We start from the raw sequence: 15,709 nt of genomic DNA, 5'->3' as shown, positions 1-15,709 counted from the left end.
GTTTGGTACAGTATGTTTACAATTATACATTGAATACTATGTATATACACAAATATATGCACAAACACATATATATACACATATATAACTATACACATATACAGAACTATATATATAACTATATATATATATATATATATATATATATATATATATATATATATATATATATGTGTCGTTTTCAAAATCCTTGAAACAGGATGGTTTTCCGAGTTTCTTTCGGGAATTTCCTCTCTGCCAGGTAAGCGAGGTTAATTTGGCGATATGATGCAGCCGTATTCGCATAAAAACAGAGACAACCAGCGACAGGAGGAGTGACAGGTGATTGTCGATGCCAAACTGGCTTTCTTGGACATGGCTCCCCAGTGCAAAGACGTCCTCCGTCCCGATTTCCTCTCTGACGAAGTGGGCTACAACAACCTCATCAGGGGCTTTCCCTGGAGAGTGTTGACGAATGGCCCTCTCCGCAGCTCTCACCACCTTCAAAAAGAGAATTAGAAAATGTTAAAGCTGTGACTGTATGAGGATGGGTTGGGCTGTTGATCATCGTTGGGCAGCATGCTAGCTGTGTGTACAGAGGAGCTGATGGATGTTTTTACTGACCTTTACAGTTCCTTTTGAAGGAATCATCAGCCCACCGTTATTACGAAGTTCCAGGAGATGGTAGCTCTGGTCAAATGGGACAGCTAAAGCATCTGTCACCAGGCTGGCACGGCACACATCACAGGACAGGCTGCGAAAAATACACCGGACGACGAACCCAGCAATGTAGACCAGTGCGTTGTCTACTAGAGCACCAAAGCGAGTCGGGAGGTAGCTGTGGTCCCCTACAAGGGCAGAAATGTTCAGAAATGGAGAAACCAGCTCTTCAGCAGTGGCGGCATCTGCAGAGGACATCTCAGCAGCGGAAAGGGAGACTCTTGTGTAGTGCTCAGCTGACCGGGTGACAGTGGCATCCTGTCCTCTCACGTTGCCAGAATCCACAGGCTTGACACCACATCTGTACATGAGCTTGCGGAAGATACCCTGGAACTGTCCAGCAGTTGGGTTGTTATTCCAGCCTCCTAATGAGAAACAAACAGCAACATACAACCCTTTAAGATATTTAAATCGTGTCGTGTAAATCGTGTTTTCCTTATATGAATAGAGGAGAAATGAGTGGTAGAGTAGGAAGGATATCAAACCCAACACAGGGCTACTTAACATTGAGGCAATTAACTTATTCCATAGTTATAGTAGACCACACACAAAAACGCCACAAAGGGATATGACCTATTGTCTTGCTCCCTTTTATTTTTTTAATATTTAGATTTGACCATTCTCTGTAAACCCTAGAGATGGTTGTGAGTGAAATAAGAGATAACAAGAAATTGAACCGCTGTACGAGTGTATGTGTTGTGTGTATGTATGTATGCTAGCTGCTGGAACACCTACATTTCCCTGCTGGGATGAATAAGATAATATCTTATCTTATCTTATCTTATATATCAAACCTGATGCTCTGATAGAATTGAAGAGAAGCTCCAAATGATCCTGGCTGAAGCGGTAGGTCAGGACATATTGTTGCTTTTCCAGGAGTTGAGGAATCATCCCCATCAGGGTGTCAATGTTTATAACAAACCCCATGACAGACAGGTACCTTAAATTTCCAAAATGTTTTGTAGAACTGATCATGGCAGACATGCTGGAGACTACATTAACTTTAAATTATCAACATTGCTCATTATATTACCAACTCCACCTACAAATATACAGAACTTATTTTAAACCTGATGCAGAACAGCCTATCATGAACTCTGTGCAAAACAGCACATTGTGAACTCTGTGCATAATAGCATATCATGAACTCCATTCAGAACAACATGCAATAAGTATTTAAAAATTAACCTCTTTGACTGGTGAAGGGGTTTACCATCCATCATCACCAAATCTAGCAAGTACTTCCTAGCCTTTGACAGGAACTCAAACTTGTAACACCAATTGAGGTTCCCAATCGGTGCTTTGTATCCTCTAGCATGAGGGTTTCGGCTATTCAATACGTCAAAGAGCCTGTCAATCATCTAAAGAAATGTTTGGGTTTATTCATATATCTTAATCACTGTAACAAGTTATTCGATGCTAGAGCTTTGGCAACCAGAGGGAAAAATCAGATGATCTATAGGTATCAGATATCCAACTTAATTGCCTTTCAGTCAAAATTCAATACATATTGGCTTAAATGTGGTGAACATATGAGGCTGAAAGTAGGAAGTGAGTGGGAGAGGCCTGCTTGTCAATACACTAATTACGTTTTGTATACTGAAAAAACATTGACATGCTATACTGCCATGCAAGTATAGCACGGAGTGACAATTGGGTTCAAGGGATTCATAACCTAGTGTTGCAGTACCTGAAGGAATTCCACTGTGGCTTCACAGTCATTAAATTGTTCGTAGCCAAGATCTTTCAGTGTCCGGAGGGCCACTGCAACCGAGTTGCTTAATGTCTGTGCCGCCAGGGAAACCTTAATAATAAGAAATGTATTTTAATTGTATTGCATATTACATTTAAAACAAATCTCAGGGTAACACTTTAGTTTGATAGTCCACTGTTGACACTCAACAAGCCATCAGTAGATATTCAGTTGAATGTCAACAATGAATGAGTTGACATTCAACCGAACTATCTCAACTGATAAGCAACATGTATTCAACTAACTGTAAGTTAACTATAAGTTGCACTATTAGTAGATGGTTAGTTGATATTTGACAGTGCTTGTTCAACAGATAAGAAACATGGATTCAACTAACTAAGCAACATGTATTCAACTAACTGTAAGTTAACTATAACTTGCACTATTAGTAGATGGTTAGTTGATATTTGACAGAGCTTGTTCAACAGATAAGAAACATCTGTTGAACAAGAAACATGGATTCAACTGTCTGTTAATTATAAGTTGCGCTATTAGTAGATGTTGTTTTGTACACGTAGCATGCATTCAACTAACTGTCAGTTAACTATTAGATGCATTATTAGTAGATGGTTAGTTGATAATCAACAAAGCTTTCAACAGATAAGAAACAAGCATTCAACTAACTAATTTAACTACACGTTGCACTATTAGCTGGTGTTTAGTTGATATTCTACAGAGCTTGTCAACAAATATGTAACATGTATTCAACTAAGTGTTAGTTAACTATAGTATTTTTATTTCGTTCATTTATTTTTACAAAAACAGTCTGCAACAGACATTGTGCTTTTTACTACATGTTCTTTACAAATATTCAACTATCAGTTGAGTGTCAACTTCTAGTAAGTTGACTATCAACTGCTGTTATTAACCAATTCTCAACTTACGTTTCATATGGATCAACTTACCCTCCACTCACAAGGAACACATCTAATGAATGAACATTCAACCCTCTGTTGATCATATATGTTCATTGTAAAATAAAGATGAGAATATTTTATCAATCAATAGGCACCCTGTGTAGGTGACAACCTGTTGATTGTCATATGACTGTCGACAAACTATCAGTCAATATTCAACTAAGCATTAGTAGAGAGGTCTTAGGACTGTCAAATTAAAGTGAAAACAGTTTAGTGTCTACACACTATTAACAGAGCAAAACAGAGAAAATAGTTGACTATCAGTTGATTCTCAACAAACTATCAGTCGATATTCAATTAAGCATAAGTAGACAGGTCTTCGGACTGTCAAATTAAAGTGAAAACAGTTTAGTGTGTGCAAACTATTAACAGAGCAAAACAGAGAAAATAGTTGATTCTCAACTAACTATCAGTCGATATTCAATTAAGCATTAGTAGACAGGTCTTAGGACTGTCAAATTAAAGTGAAAACAGTTTAGTGTCTGCACACTATTAACAGAGCAAAACAGAGAAAATAGTTGACTATCAGTTGATTCTCAACAAACTATCAGTCGATATTCAATTAAGCATTAGTAGACAGGTCTTAGGACTGTCAAATTAAAGTGAAAACAGTTTGGTGTGTGCAAACTATTAACAGAGCAAACCAGAGAAAATAGTTGATTCTCAACAAACTATCAGTCGATATTCAACCAAGTATTAGTAGAGAGGTCTTAGGACTGTCAAATTAAAGTGAAAACAGATGAGAACAGTAGACAAACTACAAACTAGTAACTGTACAAAATAGAGACAAGTTTTGCTCAACTGATCAGTAACACTGGATGACCGCAAAGTGAAATAAACAACTTTATTATTAAAAAAAACGAATCTTTAACAGAACTCTTTTTACAAAGGAAGAGTTTGAAGAGTCAAAAGAACCAAGAATACTATAAACCGTTTGAACATATACAACAAAAACTTTTCTTTTAAAAATAAATTAAAACACTCCCCTTTCTCCTCTGTCCATTTCAGCTTGTTTTGATCAATGCCAAGCTCTGCTTCCTATTTCTGATAGGAGCGCCTTATGTCCTTGACAAGCCTGCCAAGGACACCTTCTGAATTTTTCCTCGCTAACCAGTAGGTCCACTCAATAAAGCAGAGCTGCTCTTTCAAGGCCTTCTCCGACCGATTCCCCCGCATTCTCCAAATTTCCTTTTTATAGGTCTGCCACGCTCTCTCGAGGTTCTGAGTATGGAGTCCTGTCTGAGGGTCAACATAATGTTGGCTGTGGTTCACCCTGACATGCCTGTAGCCCTCTGTGGCGAGACCGGCATACGCTCTCCACTCATCACTTACGACGAGACTGTGATGCTTCACATGCTTTTTGATGATAGGAACAAGGGTCTCCTTATTTCGTCTCTGCACAAGGCGAAGAATAGGACGCCTGTCAGACCGTTTGATTTGGAGCATTCCAAAGACCCATGTCCTTTTTCTCCTCCAGCTGTTCCCGAAGCGCCCTCTTCCGTACTGCCAAAACACAATATTAATGTTATAAAATAAATAATACCCTACAGTCAAACATATACATAATCAATGTTATATTACTGCCAGTGAGAAGTAGGATGATTATGCTAATTTCCAAATGATATAAATAATGGAGTAATATAAAAACTTTTGTTTTTTTAAGTTTGGAATGCATATTATTATTAGTATGTGTTGTTACATGTCAACAGTGAATGAGTTGATAACTCTTTCATGCATTGAACTACCTGACAGTTACCTAGAAGTTGCATGATTACCTTGATATGATATAGCATACGGTCTAATTTTATTTCTTATTTCAACTTGCTCTACCTGAAAAAACTATAATGTAGCCCATGTTTTCTTAAGGCATAGATTGGTTATAGCAAATAGTATCAAAACACTCCGAGGCTTCTTCCATACTTCTTGAAAGATGCATACAGCACACAAGTCATGACCTTGTAACTTTTCATCGGCCCCTCCAATATGCCGATTTGCATGTGAATACAGTACATAGTGCTATTTATTTGATTGCATTGACATCATCAAGTACTTAAATTAATATTTTTTTTCAAGTGTGGTTAAAACCATTCCAGGGAAAATATTTTGAATGGTGAGGCTTTAAATACAAATTCCGAAAATTCAGAAATTATGTTCATAGAGCCAAACTTCCACAATAATTAATCTAAAAGTAAAGCTTAAAGATTTCTCTTGAAGACAATTGATATTTCAACATTAAGTTTATAATAAAATCCAAAACAAGAACTGAGGAAAGATCAGGTTTTTGATGAGTTGAAATTGAATGACCCCATATTTAGTGAATTATATTACAAATATACCTTGCGCTTATGGCAGAACTTGCTCTCGTCAATGTGGACGATAGCGTTAACTCCACCGATTTTCTGGCCTTTTTCTTTCCTGTGCCTTTTAAGGCTTTTTAGGCAAATTCTTCGCAGTTTTTTAGACATCATTGAGAGTGTAGCAGTGCTTTTAGTGATGCCATCCTGAAGCATGTCTACCTGCCGTAGCTGCAAACCCTGTGCAAATCTACAAAGAAAACAAAGATTTAATCAGAACTGTTTACATAAACAAAGAAAATATGTGCTTGTTTGATCAATCCGTAAGTCTACTTTTGTCACAAAGCTTTTTCTACTGAAAAACTACTGTTGCAACTTGCAACTATAGTTTCAGCTTAAATTGTACAAACATTTCACACTCTGAACCTAGAGCTGTAATCTGTGAAATACTGGAGTTGGAGAAAACCTAAAATGATTACCTGTGAATGTACTTCATCCATGTGAAGAGACTACAGTGTGAGTTTGAGAAAAGAGACTTGGTCCTTACACTTCTCCTCAAACGTCCACATCTTTTACGACGGCACTCCCTGAAAATTGCAAACAAATTGGAAATTTAAATGATGGCTATAAGTTTGACATATACATACATACATTGTCTACAAACTGCTCAGCCTAAAACATTGTGGCGATGTAAATAACCCTTATTGACGATCATGTCATAAATTATAACTTGATCAAATAGATATCTTAAAACTTAAACTAGCTTGATACTACATATCAAGCTACATGCTTCCGGCTATTCGCTGTGTACAAGCTTATTCATCATTTCAATCATGCATTACAAAGGGGTAGGATTAAGTGTATAGTTCTTCCTACTTGTATCAGGCATATCAATTAAATATATCTAATTTCTTTTATTTTTGTGAATTGATTTGAACATCATTTTTGTCTATTGTATTTTCATGCTTTTCATTTCATTTTGTTTTTTTGATATGTCTGAAATAATAACATTGAATCAATCAAACCATTCATTAGCATTTGATTCATTACTTACATATATTAGATTCAAATGGGAATTGTTAATAAGGGCTACCATACAAATATTTCAATATCAGCATTTGTTTTTTTGGGGCGGTGTCACGTTAAAATTGTACCGGGGGCGAAAATTGTACCGGCCTACGTCTTCACAACAGATTACGTAAGGGGTTGTTCGTTGCCAGGCAGGTTTCAATTGCGCTCATGTTGCCGAAGACGAAATAATATAATACAGATAACGGATCGCGCTAGATAATACTTGTTTTTACTTTATATTTGTATTGCATTTAATTGTTTAATCGAATTTAGCTAGTAAACTAAGTGTTTAATGTGTTCATAGTCTAGCTAGCTTGTGTTAATTTAATTTCCTTAATTAAATTTAGAGAATAGATTATAGGTAATAGATAGCTAATAGATAGATAGATAGGTAGATAGGTGAGCAGGCATTTACTAACTGTTTTTTATTATTATTATTCACGTTATCCCCATAACATTTAGCTATTACTGTGTAGGGAAATAGATAAATACAATGCAATACAATACAAATATAAAGTTAGGAACGCTAATAAATGTTATTTGTAAAATAAGTGTTATCTGTCTTGTCGCTCTCAATGAACGAGTTCGCGAATGTTCAAGAACCTTCCACGTCATTCGACGCGATCCCCCATTGCGATCGTCTGTTGCCAGGCAGGTTTGGAATGGATTACTATGGATGACGTAGGCCGGTACAATTTTCGCCCCCGGTACAATTTTTAACGTGACAGCCCCAAATCCTATGGCCCCAAAATCAGTGTATCTTCCGTTCAATCCATATCCGTTTGGAAATCAAAACACGAAAAGCGAAAAGTGACTTTTTAAAAAATCATCCTCGTTGGGATAGCTTGACCAGAAATTCATCACATGTATTGCTCTTTTAAAACATGTATACCGGTGTAATAGTCTCTGTATGAGCTTTTACCAATAATAAAGTCGAGAGAACAGTTTGGGAAAGCTGAGCGGTAGGGCAACCGCCTCCCCTCTGCCGCGTTCCCTCTTTGAAATGAAGGGAGGCGACCAGCTGCTGCGCGGTGGAGGCGCGGAAACTCGCAATAATATCATATTCCAACCTAAATGGTTGTGCCGATTGCCAAACAACTGATGGGCCCATGAGTTAACAATAATTAATAACATTAGCACACTTACCAGATGTGGAGATCTGTGGACTGTGTGTAGTAGACCATCTTCATTTTGTGTCTGCAGTTTTTGCATTTCACTTTTCTTTGCAGCAACCTTTTCTTTTGCAACCATGTTATCAACTTGAATGATGTTTTTTTTGACTCCTTGACATTCACTTTTCTCAAAAGTGTTCCCACAAGCGAAGCCATAGCACCGGTGGTCAGAGGAAATAACTGATGTTACTGGCCCTGATTTGAAAATCTGGCACACTTTTCTGTTATTAGTTCAATATGTGGAGGTACGCTTGATTTTTACATCGAAACACCTCCCACCGCAAAGGTTGGGCTGATTCCCTGGTTGATGCCTGACTCAATAATAATAATCAAGCGCTTCTACCGTCCGATTGGCTAAGCCGCACCGCCAACTCGGTGCCGTTGAAAGAAGCTATTAGTCCGCGCAAAATAAATTGGATCTTGTCGCTATGGTAAGTATCAACCCTCTCTCAACAGTTATTGTTTTATTTCGAAAGCAGGCGCCATTACTTGTATGTGTGAACCACTTATGTTTGGCCTATCTCTTGTTTCAGTACCAGCATATGATTTTTCACCAGTTAAGATCTGCCACGCCTGGAAATATGAATCTGCCTATGGTGGAAAGGCCTGCTGAGCGCTCTGCCCGGGCAAAAGGACAGCGGGGGAATGAAGGAGAAAGCTCCGATATGCCTACTGCTGGTAAGTTGGGTTGACACATTTGTAAAGTTATTGTAATACTCAAACCGTTTCTGGCCGGGCTCGGCAAGAGCTAGTAACGTTAGCTTTGCTTAGCTGGGGGGTGACGACGTTAATAGCTGCTTGGCGACATCGTAGACTTTTCTTCCCGTCTCGATATTCACATACTTTGGCGCATGTAGCAGTGTTGCGGGTGGTCATTGCCAACTGAATACTAGAGGATTGTCTGGATATCAACCAAAGGCTCATAATTAGCTTTAGACCATGAACCATAAAATTGTGGGACTTTTTATTAACGCCACCACAAGCGTTTAATTGCGAGACGGTGGCTAGACTACTTTTCAAAGTAATAATTCAGCTGCAAATAAGCAACTGTATTTCACCAAAAACAGAAGCCCTTACCAGTGATATTTATCTACATAATTTTTGCAGGTTTTTGTCTCGTGTGACCTGTGCGCCTATGAGCGCCTATCAAGGCGCATTTTAGTGTCATCAGATGGTATTACTCATGCATTTAGTGGTGTGACTTAAGGTGTATTCACACATGGAAAGTCCGTTGGTTCACTTGCTTTGGTCCAGACCAAATAGAATTTAGATTTTTTTTGTTTGGTGTGGTCCACTTTCATACTGCCCCTTTTGCAAGTGAACCAGCATTACGAAGCAAAACCACACGTGATCTGAGGTCATTCATTCATTGGACAGACATTCTGGGGTGGAGAGAAGCAGGAAGATCGAAATAAAAACTGCGAAATATATCATTGATATAATATGGGGTTAAAAATAATAAAAATGCCTACATCTAGCCTATAAATAAAGAAGAAAAACATCTAATTATTGTTGTTTCATATGTTTATAATATGTAGCCCTATGTCAATGCCACGTTATGTGGTTTGTAGCCTACGATGTGAAACATAATGTATAGCCTACTGTATTTTTGCTGCTGGACGCGCGGCTCGCGAGAAGAATAGGCTCAAGCTGAAACACAGCTGATTTAGCTGTGTATCAGCTGGGTGTCAGTTCGGCGCAGTTCAGCTCCAAACTGACACTGGGACAGTATTGACGGTCCCGTTGGGAAGAAAAATAAAAACACACACACTTCATGCAAAGCGCAGCGTGAACCTGTTGGCACTGTAGGCTACGGGAGACGCTCCTCTCCATCTGATCGCTGAACATATCAGCATGTGTATTATGGCAAAAATCATAATCATAATCACGATTATTTTGATTGACAGTGTAATCACGATTATTAAAGACAATATCCACAGTATTCAGGTGCCTAAAACAGGCGTACTCTGGAACCACGCTATGTAAAACACATCCAGAGAGAGGAGGATTGTGCAGAAAAACACACCTTAACACATATTATGGTGGGGAAGAATTGATCCTTGTGTGGGATTATTTTTGTTGGACTCCGAGTTGCCTGACAGTGGCCGGTGCAGAGTCATGTGCTTCATGCGGAGATTTGAATTTCTTCTATGCTTGTCAGTGTGTCCAGTCGAGACTTCAGTAGTATGTTTTATAGATCAACATTTTACTTTTCCTACAAGTTTGCCTCATATACTCTACTAACATGAATTTGTTATCTATCATGTCATATGTTGCAGTTGTTAATATGGAAAATATTATTTTTCAACTAGGCAAAGTCCAATGGAAGAAGCGGTCAGAAGAGCTGCAGACCCGGATCGAGTTGCTGGAGGAGGAGAATGCTTTACTGAAGCAGCAGCTTGAGCAAAGGCCTTCAGCAGAGCAAGGTTTGTAAAGCTAGAGTATAGTATTACCTGAGGACTTAAATACAGTTTTTTATGATCGCTTAACCACAGTTCCTGTGGACCAACCACTAGCTAATTTTTCATTGCTTAAACACAATTTTCAGAACTCTACACACTTATCTCATGGCTTATATCACAACCTGCACAACACTGTGGATTTTCAGCACTTTGATCAAATGCTAACACACTGCTGTCACAACTGTAAACCACACATTCAAAACAGAATGGACTTCATCCTGGTGCATTTTAAACACTGTGGATTAGGGCTTTGATTTCGAACTTCGTAATTGGAATATACCGGTAATTCGAATATCAAAAAATAAATCAACGAATATTAGGCAGCCCTTAATATTCAAACCTGTTATCGGCAGGCCAAGAGGAGAGACGTCGGAGAACCCGACGCAGTCTATTCATAATATTGTAATGACCACGGAAGAGGTAGTGAATGAAGTATTGATTAGACAGCGATTTATCAGAAACCCAATAAACCGTTGGAACACACAAGACCGGTAACCATAGCAACGCCAGTAAACAAACCTTGCAAAACCCAATCCAGGGCTGAATCCGAATACTCATACTTATAGTATGCATTTTGTAGTACGCCACAAATATAGCGCGTCCGAATGCTCAGTACGCATTGTGTAGTACAGAAAACGTTAAAGAATGCGTACTACCCATTGGTACTACCGCCACAGTATACAACGGTAGGTCACTACGCTATCCCACAATGCAACCGGAGTCTGGTAAGGAACGAAGAAGTGATGGCTGACCCGACACTACCAACAGCGGCTTAGAAAGACGTCGTAGAAAGCGGCGAAAAAAGAGTCATTAAAAAGAGTAAAAAAGTAAAGTAAGTCATCAAGTAAAAAGAGACATTTTTAATTTTATAGCAACGATGACAAGATGGAAAACAGGTAACTTATCAAGGTAGTTTTGCCGGCATCTGAGGGGAGATACGTCATCTCCAAACATCCGGTGGAGTTTCGGCGGTGTTCGGAAGCTTTCAGAAGCGTTCTACACATAGCTGTAGACCGTACTACACTTGACAGTGTAGTATGGTCTTCAGCTATGCGTAGAACGCTTCTGTTCAGTAGACACTGAACAGAAATAGTATGTACTAAGTATTTGGATTCAGCCCAGGTCTTACTGAAGGCATTAAATGGTTAAAATACTATTAATAAATATTCGAATATATTCAAATATTAATATTAATAAACAAACGAACTTCGAATATGACTTTTGGGCAAAAGTCAAAGCCCTACTGTGGATTGCTATTTCAACTGAAACACAAGGTGTCTTGTTTTAGACTTGTGAGTGACTTGTGAGACTTGAAAGTGCAAAAATACTTTCTTTTGGAAATGGACCAAGGAAGAAAGGTTGGTGGAGGGAGAAGAGTGGCAGTGAGAGTGTGGATGTGTTCTGAGTGACATGTGTCATCGCGATGAGGCTGGTTCATAGTGTTTACTGCTCTGAGCCTATTTTGCAGGTGATGTGAACTGTTCAGCTCCAGTGACTGTTGGTAGTGCAGACTGTAGTTAGATTTTTGCACATTGAGCTCCAGTTGTGCCCACAACTGGAGCTCAATGTGGGTTTTTTTCAGGTTAGCGATCGAAAAAAAACTAATGTATGTGGCTTCACTACAACAACCACAATATTGGAGTTCACCCATTGTATGAGGGTCACTCTACGTCACAACATCTGATAGACATCAGCATATCAGGTGGGCACTATTCACACCTGCGCCTTACAGGTGAACGCTGCAAAGCCAGCCAGCTGCGCTCTTTTAAAAATTACACAACTGTTACGGTAACACCCTTAACTCTACCGGCAGTGGTTCGGAATGAGGAGGACACCGATTCTTGACAGGCTTACTTTATTCCCGTTGCACTCACTTTACAGTTGGTTGCATTAGCTTATGCTGCTTTCTCTCGCTTGCATTCACACACCCAGACACATGCTACCGCTCGCTCTCCTCGCTCGTCCATTCACTCACTGAAATCCCTCAAACAACAACACACTGCCATTCTCGCTCACTCACTCAGGCTACTCTGTCTCATAACACTACTATCAAGATACATCATCTACTTCCGAATTGCCCTCCAACAATTTAAAATCAGAAAAATCCTCCACCTCAAACAACACATCTGTGTGACATATGAGCTCACATCGTGTAGCGATAGCGCCCTTAGACTCTCTGTCACTCTGCTTTTCAAGGAAGTTATATCATTTAGATCTTCCTGAGTGACAGCTAGATTAACCCAGTGTCCTTTACAGCCACCTCCTTCCTAACTGAGCCGTCAGAACCTTGGTCAGAACGCATTTTTCAAAATTGTGCAGTGTGACAAGTTATGCTGAGACTGGGGGTAAAGTTACCCTTAAAAGTTGTTTTAAGTGCTTTTTTCTGCTTTTCGTCATTTCCTAGGTGACACAGTGGACAACACTGACCCCGAACCAGAGTCAAACACTGACGCAAGTAGCAGCTCCAGCACAGACTCAGATTCCAGCAGCAGCAGCTCTTCCTCCTCTGATGGCCGAAAAAAAAAGAGGAAGCACAAGAAAAAAGCAAAAAAAAGGAGCAAAAAGTCGAAGAAGTCGAAGAAGTCAAAGGCCAAAGGATATCGTGGTAAAGTAAATTATATAATTGTCCTGTATTTCTTTAGGTTCAGAAATTACATATACAGTGCTGCTTGAAAGTTTGTGAACCCCTTGACCATTTTGGAATTGTATTGTGTTTAACCATTATTAACTCATTTTTTATCAATACCAGTACTTTTTTTTGAAATAACTGAATTGTTTATCAATTCAACATTTTTCTTTTCCGGAAATCAATTGTTAAAACAGATCAAACAAATGATTTGCCAACTGTTGAGCAGTATCGAGCAGGTAAACACAATCAGGTGGGCCAAATTGAGTGATGAAATGGATTTTTTTTCCATTTTCAGTGACAACCATATCGGATGTGGTGAAGCGGTACCGCCAGGTCCTTCGAATAATGGAAAGGGGACACACAATGTCAAGGGCATTCGCAAAGGCAGGCGTCTCAAGAAATGCTGTGAAGGACACCGCCGCAATCGCGGAACTCTACATAGCTGACAGAAGTGTCCTGGAGGAGATAAAGGGCAAAAAGACGCTCCTCCATTTATCAAAGGTCTGCGACTCAAAAATAATTGGAGAGCTTTCTTTGAAGATTGAAGAACTTAAAAAGAAAAAGAAACTGATACCATTCACCAAAAGAGGCTGAGGCGGAAATGGACAGAGGAGAAAGGGGAGAGTGTTTTCATATATTTAAAAAAAAAAAAAATGTTTTTGTTTTATTTGTTCAAACGGTTTATAGTATTCTTGTTTCTTTTGACTCTTAGTTTATTTAAAAAAAAAAAAATGTTTTTGTTTTATTTGTTCAAACGGTATATAGTATTCTTGTTTCTTTTGACTCTTAGTTTTTTTAAAATAATAAAGTTGCTTTCTTCTCTGATATGCTGCTTATGTGTTGTTTATTTCACTTTGCGGTCATCCAGTTTTACTGATCAGTTGAGCAAAACTTGTCTCTATTTTGTACTGTTACTAGTTTGTAGACCGCTACTGTTCTCAACTGTTTTCACTTTAATTTGACAGTCCTAAGACCTCTACTAATGCTTAGTTGAACATCGACTGATAGTTTGTTGAGAATCAACTATTTTCTCTGTTTTGCTCTGTTAATAGTGTGTAGACACTAAACTGTTTTCACTTTAATTTGACAGTCCTAAGACCTCTCTACTAATGCTTAGTTGAACATCGACTGATAGTTTGTTGAGAATCAACTATTTTCTCTGTTTTGCTCTGTTAATAGTGTGTAGACACTAAACTGTTTTCACTTTAATTTGACAGTCCTAAGACCTCTCTACTAATGCTTAGTTGAATATTGACTGATAGTTTGTCGACAGTCATATGACAATCAACAGGTTGTCACCTACACAGGGTGCCTATTGATTGATAAAATATTCTCATCTTTATTTTACAATGAACATATCTGATCAACAGAGGGTTGAATGTTCATTCATTAGATGTGTTCCTTGTGAGTGGAGGGTAAGTTGATCCATATGAAACGTAAGTTGAGAATTGGTTAATAACAGCAGTTGATAGTCAACTTACTAGAAGTTGACACTCAACTGATAGTTGAATATTTGTAAAGAACATGTAGTAAAAAGCACAATGTCTGTTGCAGACTGTTTTTTTAAAAATAAATGAACGAAATAAAAATATACTATAGTCAACTAACACTTAGTTGAATGCATGTTACATATTTGTTGACAAGCTCTGTAGAGTATCAACTAACTCACTGTTGAATATCAACTAAACGCCAGCTAATAATGCAACGTGTAGTTAACTTAATTAGTTGAATGCTTGTTTCTTATCTGTTGAAAGCTTTGTTGATTATCAACTAACCATCTACTAATAATGCAACTAATAGTTAACTGACAGTTGAATGCATGCTACGTGTACAAAACAACATCTACTAATAGCGCAACTTATAGTTAACAGACAGTTAGTTGAATCCATGTTTCTTATCTGTTGAACAAGCTCTGTCAAATATCAACTAACCATCTACTAATAGTGCAACTTATAGTTAACTTACAGTTAGTTGAATACATGTTGCTTATCAGTTGAGATAGTTCGGTTGAATGTCAACTCATTCACTGTTGACATGCAACTGCATATCTACTGATGGCTTGTTGAGTGTCAACAGTGGACTATCAAACTAAAGTGTTACCAATCTCAGTATATGAACCCCCCCCCCCCCCCAACACACACACAAACACAAACACACCTTCATTTTTTGGTTGTTGAAACTGACATGAGTATCTGTCAGTTTGTTGGCATGCAGCCCTGCCTTTTTTTGCACATTGTGGAGCTCAACAATGTGCTTCCACTCGATCCTGCCACTGCCACTCTTGATAGTCCGGTATGACTACAGAAATTGAATCAGAATTATTATTTATTAGTCGCACGAATACAACCACGATGTAAACGTGGTTTTGGCAGCTACAGAGGGATACGCCCATCAGCAACTGCATGAAGATATGCGAAAGAATAGTATATGATATATGATGATAGTGCATACAGAGGATGGGAATATAAAGACCACCACAAATACCAAGAGAAATGTATTACCTCAAGCATATTGCGTGCGAGCTTGAGCATGTGGCACGCATCCATTATGACAAATACCTCATCACCTGAAGAGGGATGGGTAAAGCTGGTCTTCAGGGGGTCTTTCGGGTTTCCCTTAAGATTAGTTCCAAGCAGTAGTTTCCTCAAGCAATTCATTATGATTTTAGATTTTGACTACTTGGCAATTCATTTTAACCTCTCTAGCCCGGAC

The 15,709-nt window shown here is 38.6% G+C and overlaps 1 protein-coding gene and 2 long non-coding RNA genes across 3 annotated transcripts in view; 1 reads left to right on the top strand and 2 right to left on the bottom strand.

Moving 5' to 3' along the window:
• Window positions 1–15,709, top strand: part of LOC115553796 (juxtaposed with another zinc finger protein 1) — a gene marked incomplete at its 5' end in the record, with an annotated part of 219,932 nt that overhangs the window by 47,847 nt on the left and 156,376 nt on the right.
• Window positions 152–15,205, bottom strand: LOC115553345 (uncharacterized). Its single transcript, XR_003978441.1, has 4 exons — window positions 15,155–15,205; window positions 2,390–2,503; window positions 604–1,064; window positions 152–480 (listed from the first exon to the last, which is right to left on the bottom strand). It is a non-coding gene; the product is annotated as an uncharacterized LOC115553345 (long non-coding RNA).
• On the bottom strand, window positions 15,226–15,638 carry LOC115553346 (uncharacterized). The gene is made up of 2 exons (XR_003978442.1): window positions 15,499–15,638; window positions 15,226–15,295 (listed from the first exon to the last, which is right to left on the bottom strand). It is a non-coding gene; the product is annotated as an uncharacterized LOC115553346 (long non-coding RNA).

This window comes from Gadus morhua, chromosome 11 (genome assembly GCF_902167405.1).
Source record: "Gadus morhua chromosome 11, gadMor3.0, whole genome shotgun sequence".
Classification (NCBI taxonomy): domain Eukaryota; kingdom Metazoa; phylum Chordata; class Actinopteri; order Gadiformes; family Gadidae; genus Gadus; species Gadus morhua.
This window is presented reverse-complemented; position numbering and strand designations above follow the sequence as displayed.